Source organism: Phalangium opilio, unplaced genomic scaffold (assembly GCF_054372755.1).
Source record: "Phalangium opilio isolate 3A_F unplaced genomic scaffold, DU_Popi_V2 ptg000360l_1, whole genome shotgun sequence".
Classification (NCBI taxonomy): Eukaryota; Metazoa; Arthropoda; class Arachnida; order Opiliones; family Phalangiidae; genus Phalangium; species Phalangium opilio.
Genome location: NW_028324230.1, coordinates 3,136,250 through 3,150,496, shown reverse-complemented (window position 1 = coordinate 3,150,496; position 14,247 = coordinate 3,136,250). Strand labels below are relative to the sequence as shown.

The window sequence follows — 14,247 nt, the reverse complement described above, 5'->3', positions numbered from 1 at the left end:
CGAATTTAAATTAAGTGAGACAAATTAACCTTCATCTTTTTAAAACAATAACAAAAAGAAAATATGTAGGCTTTTTTCATATCTATTGGAATTTAAAAGAGGAAAAAAACGTGAAAAAGCCAACAGCGCGCAGTGTTCCTAAGTGGTCTCCCTCCCAAGTACTGACTGCGCTCGACGCTGCTTAACTTCGGTTATCGGACGAGAACCGGTGTTTTCAGCGTGATATGGCCGTTGCCGAGAGTGCTATTTAATAATTCGAATTTAATTAACCTTCATCTTTATAAATCAAAAAGAAAGAGAAGATATGTTTGCTTTTTTCATATCTCATGGAATTTAAAAGACAAAATAAAAGTGAAAAAGCCAACGGCACGCAAAGTTTCCAAGTACTGACTGCGCTCGACGCTGCTTAACTTCGGTGATCGCACGAGAACCGGTGTTTTCAGCGTGATATGGCCGTTGCCGAGAGTGCTATTTAATAATTCGAATTTAAATTAAGTGAGACAAATTAACCTTCATCTTTTTAAAACAATAACAAAAAGAAAATATGTTTGCTTTTTTCATATCTATTGGAATTTAAAAGTGGAAAAAAAAGTGAAAAAGCCAACGGCACGCAGTGTTCCTAAGTGGTCTCCCTCCCAAGTACTGACTGCGCTCGACGCTGCTTAACTTCGGTGATCGGACGAGAACCGGTGTTTTCAGCGTGATATGGCCGTTGCCGAGAGTGATATTTAATAATTTGAATTTAATTAACCTTCATCTTTATAAATCAATAAGAAAAAGAAGATATGTTTGCTTTTTTCATATCTGATGGAATTTAAAAGAGGAAATAAAAGTGAAAATGCCAACACCACGCAAAGTTTCCAAGTACTGACTGCGCTCGACGCTGCTTAACTTCGGTGATCGGACGAGAACCGGTGTTTTCAGCGTGATTTGGCCGTTGCCAAGAGTGCTATTTAATAATTCGAATTTAAATTAAGTGGGACAAATTAACCTTCATCTTTTTAAAACCATAACAAAAAGAAAATATGTTGGCTTTTTTCATATCTATTGGAATTTAAAAGAGGAAAAAAAAGTGAAAAAGCCAACGGCACGCAGTGTTCCTAAGTGGTCTCCCTCCCAAGTACTGACTGCGCTCGACGCTGCTTAACTTCGGTGATCGGACGAGAACCGGTGTTTTCAGCGTGATATGGCCGTTGCCGAGAGTGCTATTTAATAATTCGAATTTAAATTAAGTGAGACAAATTAACCTTCATCATTTTAAAACAATAACAAAAAGAAAATATGTTGGCTTTTTTCATATCTATTGGAATTTAAAAGTGGAAAAAAAAGTGAAAAATCCAACGGCACGCAGTGTTCCTAAGTGGTCTCCCTCCCAAGTAGTGACTGCGCTCGAAGCTGCTTAACTTCGGTGATCGGACGAGAACCGGTGTTTTCAGCGTGATATGGCCGTTGCCAAGAGTGCTATTTAATAATTCGAATTTAAATTAAGTGAGACAAATTAACCTTCATCTTTTTAAAACAATAACAAAAAGAAAATATGTTTGCTTTTTTCATATCTATTGGAATTAAAAAGAGGAAAAAAAAGTGAAAAAGCCAACGGCACGCAGTGTTCCTAAGTGGTCTCCCTCCCAAGTACTGACTGCGCTCGACGCTGCATAACTTCGGTGATCGGACGAGAACCGGTGTTTTCAGCGTGATATGGCCGTTGCCGAGAGTGCTATTTAATAATTCGAATTTAATTAACCTTCATCTTTATAAATCAATAAGAAAAAGAAGATATGTTTGCTTTTTTCATATCTCATGGAATTTAAAAGAGGAAATAAAAGTGAAAAAGCCAACGGCACGCAAAGTTTCCAAGTACTGACTGCGCTCGACGCTGCTTAACTTCGGTGATCGGACGAGAACCGGTGTTTTCAGCGTGATATGGCCGTTGCCGAGAGTGCTAGATAATAACTCGAATTTAAATTAAGTGAGACAAATTAACCATCATCTTTTTAAAACAATAACACAAAGAAAATATGTTTGCTTTTATCATATCTATTGGAATTTAAAAGAGGAAAAAAAAGTGAAAAAGCCAACGGCACGCAGTGTTCCTAAGTGGTCTCCCTCCCAAGTACTGACTGCGCTCGAAGCTGCTTAACTTCGGTGATCGGACGAGAACCGATGTTTTCAGCGTGATATGGCCGTTGCCAAGAGTGCTATTTAATAATTCGAATTTAATTAACCTTCATCTTTATAAATCAAAAAGAAAGAGAAGATATGTTTGCTTTTTTCATATCTCATGGAATTTAAAAGACAAAATAAAAGTGAAAAAGCCAACGGCACGCAAAGTTTCCAAGTACTGACTGCGCTCGACGCTGCTTAACTTCGGTTATCGGACGAGAACCGGTGTTTTCAGCGTGATATGGCCGTTGCCGAGAGTGCTATTTAATAATTCGAATTTAATTAACCTTCATCTTTATAAATCAAAAAGAAAGAGAAGATATGTTTGCTTTTTTCATATCTCATGGAATTTAAAAGACGAAATAAAAGTGAAAATGCCAACACCACGCAAAGTTTCCAAGTACTGACTGCGCTCGACGCTGCTTAACTTCGGTGATCGGACGAGAACCGGTGTTTTCAGCGTGATATGGCCGTTGCCAAGAGTGCTATTTAATAATTCGAATTTAAATTAAGTGGGACAAATTAACCTTCATCTTTTTAAAACCATAACAAAAAGAAAATATGTTGGCTTTTTTCATATCTATTGGAATTTAAAAGAGGAAAAAAAAGTGAAAAAGCCAACGGCACGCAGTGTTCCTAAGTGGTCTCCCTCCCAAGTACTGACTGCGCTCGACGCTGCTTAACTTCGGTGATCCGACGAGAACCGGTGTTTTCAGCGTGATATGGCCGTTGCCGAGAGTGCTGGATAATAATTCGAATTTAAATTAAGTGAGACAAATTGACCATCTTTTTAAAACAATAACAAAAAGAAAATATGTTTGTTTTTTTCATATCTATAGGAATTTAAAAGAGGAAAAAAAAGTGAAAAAGCCAACGGCACGCAGTGTTCCTAAGTGGTCTCCCTCCCAAGTACTGACTGCGCTCGACGCTGCTTAACTTCGGTGATCGGACGAGAACCGGTGTTTTCAGCGTGATATGGCCGTTGCCGAGAGTGCTATTTAATAATTCGAATTTAAATTAAGTGAGACAAATTAACCTTCATCTTTTTAAAACAATAACAAAAAGAAAATATGTTGGCTTTTTTCATATCTATTGGAATTTAAAAGTGGAAAAAAAAGTGAAAAAGCCAACGGCACGCAGTGTTCCTAAGTGGTCTCCCTCCCAAGTACTGACTGCGCTCGAAGCTGCTTAACTTCGGTGATCGGACGAGAACCGGTGTTTTCAGCGTGATATGGCCGTTGCCAAGAGTGCTATTTAATAATTCGAATTTAAATTAAGTGAGACAAATTAACCTTCATCTTTTTAAAACAATAACAAAAAGAAAATATGTTTGCTTTTTTCATATCTATTGGAATTAAAAAGAGGAAAAAAAAGTGAAAAAGCCAACGGCACGCAGTGTTCCTAAGTGGTCTCCCTCCCAAGTACTGACTGCGCTCGACGCTGCATAACTTCGGTGATCGGACGAGAACCGGTGTTTTCAGCGTGATATGGCCGTTGCCGAGAGTGCTATTTAATAATTCGAATTTAATTAACCTTCATCTTTATAAATCAATAAGAAAAAGAAGATATGTTTGCTTTTTTCATATCTCATGGAATTTAAAAGAGGAAATAAAAGTGAAAAAGCCAACGGCACGCAAAGTTTCCAAGTACTGACTGCGCTCGACGCTGCTTAACTTCGGTGATCGGACGAGAACCGGTGTTTTCAGCGTGATATGGCCGTTGCCGAGAGTGCTAGATAATAATTCGAATTTAAATTAAGTGAGACAAATTAACCATCATCTTTTTAAAACAATAACACAAAGAAAATATGTTTGCTTTTATCATATCTATTGGAATTTAAAAGAGGAAAAAAAATTGAAAAAGCCAACGGCACGCAGTGTTCCTAAGTGGTCTCCCTCCCAAGTACTGACTGCGCTCGACGCTGCTTAACTTCGGTGATCGGACGAGAACCGGTGTTTTCAGCGTGATATGGCCGTTGCCGAGAGTGATATTTAATAATTTGATTTTAATTAACCTTCATCTTTATAAATCAATAAGAAAAAGAAGATATGTTTGCTTTTTTCATATCTGATGGAATTTAAAAGAGGAAATAAAAGTGAAAATGCCAACGCCACGCAAAGTTTCCAAGTACTGACTGCGCTCGACGCTGCTTAACTTCGGTGATCGGACGAGAACCGGTGTTTTCAGCGTGATATGGCCGTTGCCAAGAGTGCTATTTAATAATTCGAATTTAAATTAAGTGGGACAAATTAACCTTCATCTTTTTAAAACCATAACAAAAAGAAAATATGTTGGCTTTTTTCATATCTATTGGAATTTAAAAGAGGAAAAAAAAGTGAAAAAGCCAACGGCAGGCAGTGTTCCTAAGTGGTCTCCCTCCCAAGTACTGACTGCGCTCGACGCTGCTTAACTTCGGTGATCCGACGAGAACCGGTGTTTTCAGCGTGATATGGCCGTTGCCGAGAGTGCTGGATAATAATTCGAATTTAAATTAAGTGAGACAAATTGACCATCTTTTTAAAACAATAACAAAAAGAAAATATGTTTGTTTTTTTCATATCTATAGGAATTTAAAAGAGGAAAAAAAAGTGAAAAAGCCAACGGCACGCAGTGTTCCTAAGTGGTCTCCCTCCCAAGTACTGACTGCGCTCGACGCTGCTTAACTTCGGTGATCGGACGAGAACCGGTGTTTTCAGCGTGATATGGCCGTTGCCGAGAGTGCTATTTAATAATTCGAATTTAAATTAAGTGCTCAAGACAAATTAACCTTCATCTTTTTAAAACAATAACAAAAAGAAAATATGTTGGCTTTTTTCATATCTATTGGAATTTAAAAGAGGAAAAAAAAGTGAAAAAGCCAACGGCACGCAGTGTTCCTAAGTGGTCTCCCTCCCAAGTACTGACTGCGCTCGACGCTGCTTAACTTCGGTGATCGGACGAGAACCGGTGTTTTCAGCGTGATATGGCCGTTGCCAAGAGTGCTATTTAATAATTCGAATTTAAATTAAGTGAGACAAATTAACCTTCATCTTTTTAAAACAATAACAAAAAGAAAATATGTTTGCTTTTTTCATATCTATTGGAATTAAAAAGAGGAAAAAAAAGTGAAAAAGCCAACGGCACGCAGTGTTCCTAAGTGGTCTCCCTCCCAAGTACTGACTGCGCTCGACGCTGCTTAACTTCGGTGATCGGACGAGAACCGGTGTTTTCAGCGTGATATGGCCGTTGCCGAGAGTGCTATTTAATAATTCGAATTTAATTAACCTTCATCTTTATAAATCAATAAGAAAAAGAAGATATGTTTGCTTTTTTCATATCTCATGGAATTTAAAAGAGGAAATAAAAGTGAAAAAGCCAACGGCACGCAAAGTTTCCAAGTACTGACTGCGCTCGACGCTGCTTAACTTCGGTGATCGGACGAGAACCGGTGTTTTCAGCGTGATATGGCCGTTGCCGAGAGTGCTAGATAATAATTCGAATTTAAATTAAGTGAGACAAATTAACCATCATCTTTTTAAAACAATAACACAAAGAAAATATGTTTGCTTTTATCATATCTATTGGAATTTAAAAGTGGAAAAAAAATTGAAAAAGCCAACGGCACGCAGTGTTCCTAAGTGGTCTCCCTCCCAAGTACTGACTGCGCTCGACGCTGCTTAACTTCGGTGATCGGACGAGAACCGGTGTTTTCAGCGTGATATGGCCGTTGCCGAGAGTGATATTTAATAATTTGATTTTAATTAACCTTCATCTTTATAAATCAATAAGAAAAAGAAGATATGTTTGCTTTTTTCATATCTGATGGAATTTAAAAGAGGAAATAAAAGTGAAAATGCCAACGCCACGCAAAGTTTCCAAGTACTGACTGCGCTCGACGCTGCTTAACTTCGGTGATCGGACGAGAACCGGTGTTTTCAGCGTGATATGGCCGTTGCCAAGAGTGCTATTTAATAATTCGAATTTAAATTAAGTGGGACAAATTAACCTTCATCTTTTTAAAACCATAACAAAAAGAAAATATGTTGGCTTTTTTCATATCTATTGGAATTTAAAAGAGGAAAAAAAAGTGAAAAAGCCAACGGCACGCAGTGTTCCTAAGTGGTCTCCCTCCCAAGTACTGACTGCGCTCGACGCTGCTTAACTTCGGTGATCCGACGAGAACCGGTGTTTTCAGCGTGATATGGCCGTTGCCGAGAGTGCTGGATAATAATTCGAATTTAAATTAAGTGAGACAAATTGACCATCTTTTTAAAACAATAACAAAAAGAAAATATGTTTGTTTTTTTCATATCTATAGGAATTTAAAAGAGGAAAAAAAAGTGAAAAAGCCAACGGCACGCAGTGTTCCTAAGTGGTCTCCCTCCCAAGTACTGACTGCGCTCGACGCTGCTTAACTTCGGTGATCGGACGAGAACCGGTGTTTTCAGCGTGATATGGCCGTTGCCGAGAGTGCTATTTAATAATTCGAATTTAAATTAAGTGCTCAAGACAAATTAACCTTCATCTTTTTAAAACAATAACAAAAAGAAAATATGTTGGCTTTTTTCATATCTATTGGAATTTAAAAGAGGAAAAAAAAGTGAAAAAGCCAACGGCACGCAGTGTTCCTAAGTGGTCTCCCTCCCAAGTACTGACTGCGCTCGACGCTGCTTAACTTCGGTGATCGGACGAGAACCGGTGTTTTCAGCGTGATATGGCCGTTGCCAAGAGTGCTATTTAATAATTCGAATTTAAATTAAGTGAGACAAATTAACCTTCATCTTTTTAAAACAATAACAAAAAGAAAATATGTTTGCTTTTTTCATATCTATTGGAATTAAAAAGAGGAAAAAAAAGTGAAAAAGCCAACGGCACGCAGTGTTCCTAAGTGGTCTCCCTCCCAAGTACTGACTGCGCTCGACGCTGCTTAACTTCGGTGATCGGACGAGAACCGGTGTTTTCAGCGTGATATGGCCGTTGCCGAGAGTGATATTTAATAATTTGATTTTAATTAACCTTCATCTTTATAAATCAATAAGAAAAAGAAGATATGTTTGCTTTTTTCATATCTGATGGAATTTAAAAGAGGAAATAAAAGTGAAAATGCCAACGCCACGCAAAGTTTCCAAGTACTGACTGCGCTCGACGCTGCTTAACTTCGGTGATCGGACGAGAACCGGTGTTTTCAGCGTGATATGGCCGTTGCCAAGAGTGCTATTTAATAATTCGAATTTAAATTAAGTGGGACAAATTAACCTTCATCTTTTTAAAACCATAACAAAAAGAAAATATGTTGGCTTTTTTCATATCTATTGGAATTTAAAAGAGGAAAAAAAAGTGAAAAAGCCAACGGCACGCAGTGTTCCTAAGTGGTCTCCCTCCCAAGTACTGACTGCGCTCGACGCTGCTTAACTTCGGTGATCCGACGAGAACCGGTGTTTTCAGCGTGATATGGCCGTTGCCGAGAGTGCTGGATAATAATTCGAATTTAAATTAAGTGAGACAAATTGACCATCTTTTTAAAACAATAACAAAAAGAAAATATGTTTGTTTTTTTCATATCTATAGGAATTTAAAAGAGGAAAAAAAAGTGAAAAAGCCAACGGCACGCAGTGTTCCTAAGTGGTCTCCCTCCCAATAGGCCAGGACAGATAGGCCAAAAAAGGGCTTGACCTAGAACATTTGAACATAAAGATGAAAATTGGTACATGTGTTGTTTTTGACCCAACAAAAATTATACTAAAAGTCCCCTGCTGTAGAGCGCGAGCTTTCGCCGCCATCTTGGAAAATGGCCGCCTGGAATTACAGCTACAATGTATTCCACGTTCTTCTTCAAAAATTATGAAAATTGGTACGCATTATGATTGGTACAACGTGAACATCATGGCAAAATTTTAAAGCTCTGTGTTGAATAGTTTGGTCGCCATATTGGAAAATGGCCGCCGTTAATGCTAGGTACAGTATATTTCACCATGTTGTTGGAAAACTATGAAAATTGATAGGTATTATAATCAGAGCTGTGTGAATCTCATAGTAAAATATTGAAGCCATTAGTCAGATAGTTTGGCCGCCATGTTGGAAAATGGCCGCCATCAATGTCATTTAGATACAGTATATGGTTCAAAAATTATGAAAATTGGTAATAATTATGTTGAAGACCGTCTAAACATCATACTTGAATATTGAAGACGTGTTACGTATAGTTTGGGCGCCATCTTCGAAAATGACTGCTTGAAATGGCAAATATATTGCCGATATATAATTTTTTTCGATATTTTTTATTGAGTAGGTGATTTTCATGAACGTATAAAACGCCATAAAAATAACTATTTTCGAGTCTAAATTATCGACCCATCTTCAAAAATGGTCGCTGAAATATTACTATCCTAAAATCTGGAAAAAGAAAAGGAAAGCCATATTACTCGAATTTTGGTTAGGAAAAACCATTTTATATGGGGTATAAACATTCTAGTGTCGTTAAGGATTAGATTTACGACACATTTTTAACATTTCGTTCATATTTCTCTTCATCCTGAAGATTTTTTATTACCGCTAATACCTTGACAATGACCACACATTGCCCAGCAAGCTAATCCGGATCATCTACATTCACAGTTCTTTATACCATATGTTCTGCAGACTGCAGGTACCAATAATAAGTGTTACAAAATCTTCTGATGCCGGAAGGAGAACGGTGTGAATGGGATTAAATTGTTTCCTAGCTATTTTGGACTTGAAGTTACGCTCGGAAAAAATGTAGTTCTGCGGTGTCGGTTGTTGGATGAAGCTTAGCGAGATCAAATGAGGACTAGACAGTAAGTGTGGTATCGGTTCCATTATGCGTGTAATATCTACAGAGTTGAAGCTTGACGTGTCCATTATCACCCTAAAAATCGACAAGAAATCTCTCTTCTGTAGCAGCTATGGCTTTCTTAGATGCAATATATTAAAAAAGCGCAACGAATTTATAACATGCTGTTTATCTGTCATAATTTTAAACCACGCCTTATCATTACCATACCCAGTTACAGCACGTAAATGAAAGAAGTGCTCTCTTAACCTTTTTATATCAAAGGACTTGTCGTGGCAGAGGGGGCCCGTGTTCAGTGTAACAGTTCGGGAGTTCCTTGGGTTCGCTCTTGGTTCAGACCGTTCCTTGCCCCATTCCGTGAAGGTTTTGCTGGGCCGTTTCGCCCCCACCCAGGTGTTGCCTTGGCTCGCCCCCGCTATTGGCAACCCTCTAGGGGTCGCGGATACACTATTTGTTTGGGCCGTATGTCACTGTTGTGCTTGGAGAGAACTTCCCCGTCCCCTCGAGTCTTCTGCTGCCTTAATCCTTCCCTGTCACCGACCACCTCCTGAATGGGCTCGCCGCTTACGGTGTCCAACTTCTGTCACCTGCTCAAGTGGCGTTTGTCGGTCCCACTGGCTGATCCCGTGTGCCATGACGGCGTTTCCGCAGGTTCAATTTGGAATATGATGGGGAGGGGCGCTGATAAGGCCCCCAGCTAAGTGTAGCGCCTAATCAAGGGTTGTGACATGCAATTATTATGAAAAATCTTCAGGATGACGATGAATGTGTATGAAATGCTAGAGATCTGTCTAAATTCTAATCTTAAACAGCAGTAGAATGTATAAACCCCATATTAAATCATATTCTCTAATCAACATGTTGAGAATAACAGCTTAGAATAACTTTTCTTTCTTTCAGAATTTAGGGCTATGATTTTCATGTGGGCATTTTTAAAGATGGTGTCGATAATTTCGACTTCGAGATATCCATTTTTTGTTGTTTATTACGTTAATGAAAATCATCTATTCAAAAAAGGAATTTCAAAAAGATTTATATATTTGAAATATATTTAGCATTTCCAGCAGTCATTTTCGAAGATGGCGCCCAAACTATCAGTAGCACGTCTTCAATATTCAAGTATGATGCTTAGACGGTCTTCAACATAATTATTACCAATTTTCATAATTTTTTAACCGTATACCGTATCTATATGACATTGATGGCGGCCATTTTCCAACATGGCGGCCAAACTATCTGATTAATGGCTTCAATATTTTACTATGAGGTTCAGAAAGCTCTGATTGTAATACCTATCAATTTTCATAATTTTCCAACAACATGGTGAAATATACTGTACCTAGCATTAACGGCGGCCATTTTCAAATATGGCGGCCAAACTATTGAACACAGAGCTATAAAATTTTGCCATGATGTTCTAGTGGTTACAATAATAATGTGTACCAATTTTCATATTTTTTGAAGAAGAACGAGGAATACATTGTAGCTAGCATTCCCGGCGGCCATTTTCCAAGATGGCGGCGAAAGCTCGCGCTCTACAGCAGGGGACTTTTAGTATATTTTTTGTTGGGTCAAAAACAACACATGTACCAATTTTCATCTTTATGTTCAAATGTTCTAGGTCAAACCCTAAAAGTCCTGGGCTACAAGTACTGACTGCGCTCGACGCTGCTTAACTTCGGTGATCCGACGAGAACCGGTGTTTTCAGCGTGATATGGAAGTTGCCGAGAGTGCTAGATAATAATTCGAATTTAAATTAAGTGAGACAAATTGACCATCTTTTTAAAACAATAACAAAAAGAAAATATGTTTGCTTTTTTCATATCTATAGGAATTTAAAAGAGGAAAAAAAAGTGAAAAAGCCAACGGCACGCAGTGTTCCTAAGTGGTCTCCTCCCAAGTACTGACTGCGCTCGACGCTGCTTAACTTCGGTGATCGGACGAGAACCGGTGTTTTCAGCGTGATATGGCCGTTGCCGAGAGTGCTATTTAATAATTCGAATTTAAATTAAGTGAGACAAATTAACCCTCATCTTTTTAAAACAATAACAAAAAGAAAATATGTTTGCTTTTTTCATATCTATTGGAATTTAAAAGAGGAAAAAAAAGTGAAAAAGCCAACGGCACGCAGTGTTCCTAAGTGGTCTCCCTCCCAAGTACTGACTGCGCTCGACGCTTCATAACTTCGGTGATCGGACGAGAACCGGTGTTTTCAGCTTGATATGGCCGTTGCCGAGAGTGCTATTTAATAATTTGAATTTAATTAACCTTCATCTTTATAAAACAATAACAAAAAGAAGATATGTTTGCTTTTTTCATATCTGATGGAATTTAAAAGAGGAAACAAAAGTGAAAAAGCCAACGGCACGCAGAGTTTCCAAGTACTGACTGCGCTCGACGCTGCTTAACTTCGGTGATCGGACGATAACCGGTGTTATCAGCTTGATATAGCCGTTGCCGAGAGTGCTAGATAATAATTCGAATTTAAATTAAGTGAGACAAATTGACCTTCATCTTTTTAAAACAATAACAAAAAGAAAATATGTTTGCTTTTTTCATATCTATAGGAATTTAAAAGAGGAAAAAAAAGTGAAAAAGCCAACGGCACGCAGTGTTCCTAAGTGGTCTCCCTCCCAAGTACTGACTGCGCTCGACGCTGCTTAACTTCGGTGATCCGACGAGAACCGGTGTTTTCAGCGTGATATGGCCGTTGCCGAGAGTGCAATTTTATAATTCGAATTTAAATTAAGTGAGACAAATTAACCTTCATCTTTTTAAAACAATAACAAAAAGAAAATATGTTTGCTTTTTTCATATCTATTGGAATTTAAAAGAGGAAAAAAAAGTGAAAAAGCCAACGGCACGCAGTGTTCCTAAGTGGTCTCCCTCCCAAGTACTGACTGCGCTCGACGCTGCTTAACTTCGGTGATCCGACGAGAACCGGTGTTTTCAGCGTGATATGGCCGTTGCCAAGAGTGATAGATAATAATTCGAATTTAAATTAAGTGAGACAAATTGACCTTCATCTTTCTAAAACAATAACAAAAAGAAAATATGTTTGCTTTTTTCATATCTATCGGATTTTAAATGAGGAAAAAAAAGTGAAAAAGCCAACGGCACGCAGTGTTCCTAAGTGGTCTCCCTCCCAAGTACTGACTGCGCTCGACGCTGCTTAACTTTCGTGATCGGACGAGAACCGGTGTTTTCAGCGTGATATGGCCGTTACCAAGAGTGCTAGATAATAATTCGAATTTAAATTAAGTGAGACAAATTGACTTTCATCTTTTTAAAACAATAACAAAAAGAAAATATGTTTGCTTTTTTCATATCTATAGGAATTTAAAAGAGGAAAAAAAAGTGAAAAAGCCAACGGCACGCAGTGTTCCTAAGTGGTCTCCCTCCCAAGCATTGACTGCGCTCGACGCTGCTTAACTTCGGTGATCGGACGAGAACCGGTGTTTTCAGCGTTATATGGCCGTTGCCGAGAGTGTTATTTAATAATTTGAATTTAATTAACCTTCATCTTTATAAATCAATAAGAAAAAGAAGATATGTTTGCTTTTTTCATATCTCATGGAATTTAAAAGGGGAAATAAAAGTGAAAAAGCCAACGGCACGCAGAGTTTCCAAGTACTGACTGCGCTCGACGCTGCTTAACTTCGGTGATCGGACGAGAACCGGTGTTTTCAGCGTGATATGGCCGTTGCCAAGAGTGCTAGATAATAATTCGAATTTAAATTAAGTGAGACAAATTGACCTTCATCTTTCTAAAACAATAACAAAAAGAAAATATGTTTGCTTTTTTCATATCTATTGGATTTTAAAAGAGGAAAAAAAAAGTGAAAAAGCCAACGGCACGCAGTGTTCCTAAGTGGTCTCTCTCCCAAGTACTGACTGCGCTCGACGCTGCTTAACTTCGGTGATCCGACGAGAACCGGTGTTTTCAGCGTGATATGGCCGTTGCCAAGAGTGCTAGATAATAATTCGAACTTAAATTAAGTGAGACAAATTGACCTTCATCTTTTTAAAACAATAACAAAAAGAAAATATGTTTGCTTTTTTCATATCTATAGGAATTTAAAAGAGGAAAAAAAGTGAAAAAGCCAACGGCACGCAGTGTTCCTAAGTGGTCTCCCTCCTAAGTACTGACTGCGCTCGACGCTGCTTAACTTCGGTTATCGGACGAGAACCGGTGTTTTCAGCGTGATATGGCCGTTGCCGAGAGTGCTATTTAATAATTCGAATTTAATTAACCTTCATCTTTATAAATCAATAAGAAAGAGAAGATATGTTTGCTTTTTTCATATCTCATGGAATTTAAAAAAGGAAATAAAAGTGAAAAAGCCAACGGCACGCAAAGTTTCCAAGTACTGACTGCGCTCGACGCAGCTTAACTTTGGTGATCGGACGAGAACCGGTGTTTTCAGCGTGATATGGCCGTTGCCGAGAGTGCTATTTAATAATTCGAATTTAAATTAAGTGAGACAAATTAACCTTCATCTTTTTAAAACAATAACAAAAAGAAAATATGTTTGCTTTTTTCATATCTATTGGAATTTAAAAGAGGAAAAAAAAGTGAAAAAGCCAACGGCACGCAGTGTTCCTAAGTGGTCTCCCTCCCAAGTACTGACTGCGCTCGACGCTGCTTAACTTCGGTGATCCGACGAGAACCGGTGTTTTCAGCGTGATATGGCCGTTGCCGAGAGTGCAATTTTATAATTCGAATTTAAATTAAGTGAGACAAATTAACCTTCATCTTTTTAAAACAATAACAAAAAGAAAATATGTTTGCTTTTTCATATCTATTGGAATTTAAAAGAGGAAAAAAAAGTGAAAAAGCCAACGGCACGCAGTGTTCCTAAGTGGTCTCCCTCCCAAGTACTGACTGCGCTCGACGCTGCTTAACTTCGGTGATCCGACGAGAACCGGTGTTTTCAGCGTGATATGGCCGTTGCCAAGAGTGATAGATAATAATTCGAATTTAAATTAAGTGAGACAAATTGACCTTCATCTTTCTAAAACAATAACAAAAAGAAAATATGTTTGCTTTTTTCATATCTATCGGATTTTAAATGAGGAAAAAAAAGTGAAAAAGCCAACGGCACGCAGTGTTCCTAAGTGGTCTCCCTCCCAAGTACTGACTGCGCTCGACGCTGCTTAACTTTGGTGATCGGACGAGAACCGGTGTTTTCAGCGTGATATGGCCGTTGCCAAGAGTGCTAGATAATAATTCGAATTTAAATTAAGTGAGACAAATTGACTTTCATCTTTTTAAAACAATAACAAAAAGAAA

The 14,247-nt window shown here is 38.3% G+C and overlaps 24 non-coding genes and 14 pseudogenes across 24 annotated transcripts; all 38 read right to left on the bottom strand.

The window, feature by feature from the left end:
* Window positions 1-117: 117 nt before the first annotated feature.
* LOC149600422 (5S ribosomal RNA) lies at window positions 118-236 on the bottom strand (annotated as a pseudogene).
* A 122-nt stretch (window positions 237-358) lies between these two features.
* LOC149600421 (5S ribosomal RNA) lies at window positions 359-461 on the bottom strand (annotated as a pseudogene).
* Window positions 462-598: 137 nt separating this feature from the next.
* Window positions 599-717, bottom strand: LOC149600420 (5S ribosomal RNA). Its single transcript, XR_016378949.1, has one exon. It is a non-coding gene; the product is annotated as a 5S ribosomal RNA (ribosomal RNA).
* Window positions 718-1,079: 362 nt separating this feature from the next.
* On the bottom strand, window positions 1,080-1,198 carry LOC149600419 (5S ribosomal RNA). Its single transcript, XR_016378948.1, has one exon. It is a non-coding gene; the product is annotated as a 5S ribosomal RNA (ribosomal RNA).
* A 137-nt stretch (window positions 1,199-1,335) lies between these two features.
* LOC149600418 (5S ribosomal RNA) lies at window positions 1,336-1,454 on the bottom strand (annotated as a pseudogene).
* A 137-nt stretch (window positions 1,455-1,591) lies between these two features.
* On the bottom strand, window positions 1,592-1,710 carry LOC149600417 (5S ribosomal RNA). The gene has a single exon (XR_016378692.1). It is a non-coding gene; the product is annotated as a 5S ribosomal RNA (ribosomal RNA).
* A 122-nt stretch (window positions 1,711-1,832) lies between these two features.
* Window positions 1,833-1,935, bottom strand: LOC149600416 (5S ribosomal RNA; annotated as a pseudogene).
* Window positions 1,936-2,072: 137 nt separating this feature from the next.
* Window positions 2,073-2,191, bottom strand: LOC149600415 (5S ribosomal RNA; annotated as a pseudogene).
* A 122-nt stretch (window positions 2,192-2,313) lies between these two features.
* Window positions 2,314-2,416, bottom strand: LOC149600414 (5S ribosomal RNA; annotated as a pseudogene).
* A 362-nt stretch (window positions 2,417-2,778) lies between these two features.
* Window positions 2,779-2,897, bottom strand: LOC149600413 (5S ribosomal RNA). The gene has a single exon (XR_016378147.1). It is a non-coding gene; the product is annotated as a 5S ribosomal RNA (ribosomal RNA).
* A 134-nt stretch (window positions 2,898-3,031) lies between these two features.
* On the bottom strand, window positions 3,032-3,150 carry LOC149600412 (5S ribosomal RNA). The gene has a single exon (XR_016378947.1). It is a non-coding gene; the product is annotated as a 5S ribosomal RNA (ribosomal RNA).
* Window positions 3,151-3,287: 137 nt separating this feature from the next.
* Window positions 3,288-3,406, bottom strand: LOC149600411 (5S ribosomal RNA). Its single transcript, XR_016378352.1, has one exon. It is a non-coding gene; the product is annotated as a 5S ribosomal RNA (ribosomal RNA).
* A 137-nt stretch (window positions 3,407-3,543) lies between these two features.
* LOC149600410 (5S ribosomal RNA) lies at window positions 3,544-3,662 on the bottom strand. The gene has a single exon (XR_016378691.1). It is a non-coding gene; the product is annotated as a 5S ribosomal RNA (ribosomal RNA).
* Window positions 3,663-3,784: 122 nt separating this feature from the next.
* On the bottom strand, window positions 3,785-3,887 carry LOC149600409 (5S ribosomal RNA; annotated as a pseudogene).
* Window positions 3,888-4,024: 137 nt separating this feature from the next.
* On the bottom strand, window positions 4,025-4,143 carry LOC149600408 (5S ribosomal RNA). The gene has a single exon (XR_016378946.1). It is a non-coding gene; the product is annotated as a 5S ribosomal RNA (ribosomal RNA).
* Window positions 4,144-4,505: 362 nt separating this feature from the next.
* On the bottom strand, window positions 4,506-4,624 carry LOC149600407 (5S ribosomal RNA; annotated as a pseudogene).
* A 134-nt stretch (window positions 4,625-4,758) lies between these two features.
* Window positions 4,759-4,877, bottom strand: LOC149600406 (5S ribosomal RNA). The gene has a single exon (XR_016378945.1). It is a non-coding gene; the product is annotated as a 5S ribosomal RNA (ribosomal RNA).
* Window positions 4,878-5,018: 141 nt separating this feature from the next.
* LOC149600405 (5S ribosomal RNA) lies at window positions 5,019-5,137 on the bottom strand. The gene has a single exon (XR_016378943.1). It is a non-coding gene; the product is annotated as a 5S ribosomal RNA (ribosomal RNA).
* A 137-nt stretch (window positions 5,138-5,274) lies between these two features.
* On the bottom strand, window positions 5,275-5,393 carry LOC149600404 (5S ribosomal RNA). Its single transcript, XR_016378942.1, has one exon. It is a non-coding gene; the product is annotated as a 5S ribosomal RNA (ribosomal RNA).
* Window positions 5,394-5,515: 122 nt separating this feature from the next.
* On the bottom strand, window positions 5,516-5,618 carry LOC149600403 (5S ribosomal RNA; annotated as a pseudogene).
* A 137-nt stretch (window positions 5,619-5,755) lies between these two features.
* LOC149600402 (5S ribosomal RNA) lies at window positions 5,756-5,874 on the bottom strand. Its single transcript, XR_016378941.1, has one exon. It is a non-coding gene; the product is annotated as a 5S ribosomal RNA (ribosomal RNA).
* A 362-nt stretch (window positions 5,875-6,236) lies between these two features.
* LOC149600401 (5S ribosomal RNA) lies at window positions 6,237-6,355 on the bottom strand. Its single transcript, XR_016378146.1, has one exon. It is a non-coding gene; the product is annotated as a 5S ribosomal RNA (ribosomal RNA).
* Window positions 6,356-6,489: 134 nt separating this feature from the next.
* On the bottom strand, window positions 6,490-6,608 carry LOC149600400 (5S ribosomal RNA). Its single transcript, XR_016378940.1, has one exon. It is a non-coding gene; the product is annotated as a 5S ribosomal RNA (ribosomal RNA).
* Window positions 6,609-6,749: 141 nt separating this feature from the next.
* LOC149600399 (5S ribosomal RNA) lies at window positions 6,750-6,868 on the bottom strand. Its single transcript, XR_016378939.1, has one exon. It is a non-coding gene; the product is annotated as a 5S ribosomal RNA (ribosomal RNA).
* Window positions 6,869-7,005: 137 nt separating this feature from the next.
* Window positions 7,006-7,124, bottom strand: LOC149600398 (5S ribosomal RNA). Its single transcript, XR_016378938.1, has one exon. It is a non-coding gene; the product is annotated as a 5S ribosomal RNA (ribosomal RNA).
* A 362-nt stretch (window positions 7,125-7,486) lies between these two features.
* On the bottom strand, window positions 7,487-7,605 carry LOC149600397 (5S ribosomal RNA). The gene has a single exon (XR_016378145.1). It is a non-coding gene; the product is annotated as a 5S ribosomal RNA (ribosomal RNA).
* A 3,209-nt stretch (window positions 7,606-10,814) lies between these two features.
* On the bottom strand, window positions 10,815-10,932 carry LOC149600396 (5S ribosomal RNA). Its single transcript, XR_016378718.1, has one exon. It is a non-coding gene; the product is annotated as a 5S ribosomal RNA (ribosomal RNA).
* A 137-nt stretch (window positions 10,933-11,069) lies between these two features.
* LOC149600395 (5S ribosomal RNA) lies at window positions 11,070-11,188 on the bottom strand (annotated as a pseudogene).
* Window positions 11,189-11,550: 362 nt separating this feature from the next.
* On the bottom strand, window positions 11,551-11,669 carry LOC149600394 (5S ribosomal RNA). Its single transcript, XR_016378144.1, has one exon. It is a non-coding gene; the product is annotated as a 5S ribosomal RNA (ribosomal RNA).
* A 137-nt stretch (window positions 11,670-11,806) lies between these two features.
* LOC149600393 (5S ribosomal RNA) lies at window positions 11,807-11,925 on the bottom strand. The gene has a single exon (XR_016378143.1). It is a non-coding gene; the product is annotated as a 5S ribosomal RNA (ribosomal RNA).
* A 137-nt stretch (window positions 11,926-12,062) lies between these two features.
* Window positions 12,063-12,181, bottom strand: LOC149600392 (5S ribosomal RNA; annotated as a pseudogene).
* Window positions 12,182-12,318: 137 nt separating this feature from the next.
* Window positions 12,319-12,437, bottom strand: LOC149600391 (5S ribosomal RNA; annotated as a pseudogene).
* A 122-nt stretch (window positions 12,438-12,559) lies between these two features.
* On the bottom strand, window positions 12,560-12,662 carry LOC149600390 (5S ribosomal RNA; annotated as a pseudogene).
* A 138-nt stretch (window positions 12,663-12,800) lies between these two features.
* Window positions 12,801-12,919, bottom strand: LOC149600389 (5S ribosomal RNA; annotated as a pseudogene).
* A 136-nt stretch (window positions 12,920-13,055) lies between these two features.
* On the bottom strand, window positions 13,056-13,174 carry LOC149600388 (5S ribosomal RNA). The gene has a single exon (XR_016378751.1). It is a non-coding gene; the product is annotated as a 5S ribosomal RNA (ribosomal RNA).
* Window positions 13,175-13,536: 362 nt separating this feature from the next.
* LOC149600387 (5S ribosomal RNA) lies at window positions 13,537-13,655 on the bottom strand. The gene has a single exon (XR_016378142.1). It is a non-coding gene; the product is annotated as a 5S ribosomal RNA (ribosomal RNA).
* A 136-nt stretch (window positions 13,656-13,791) lies between these two features.
* On the bottom strand, window positions 13,792-13,910 carry LOC149600386 (5S ribosomal RNA). The gene has a single exon (XR_016378141.1). It is a non-coding gene; the product is annotated as a 5S ribosomal RNA (ribosomal RNA).
* A 137-nt stretch (window positions 13,911-14,047) lies between these two features.
* LOC149600385 (5S ribosomal RNA) lies at window positions 14,048-14,166 on the bottom strand. The gene has a single exon (XR_016378326.1). It is a non-coding gene; the product is annotated as a 5S ribosomal RNA (ribosomal RNA).
* Between the last annotated feature and the right edge of the window lie 81 nt (window positions 14,167-14,247).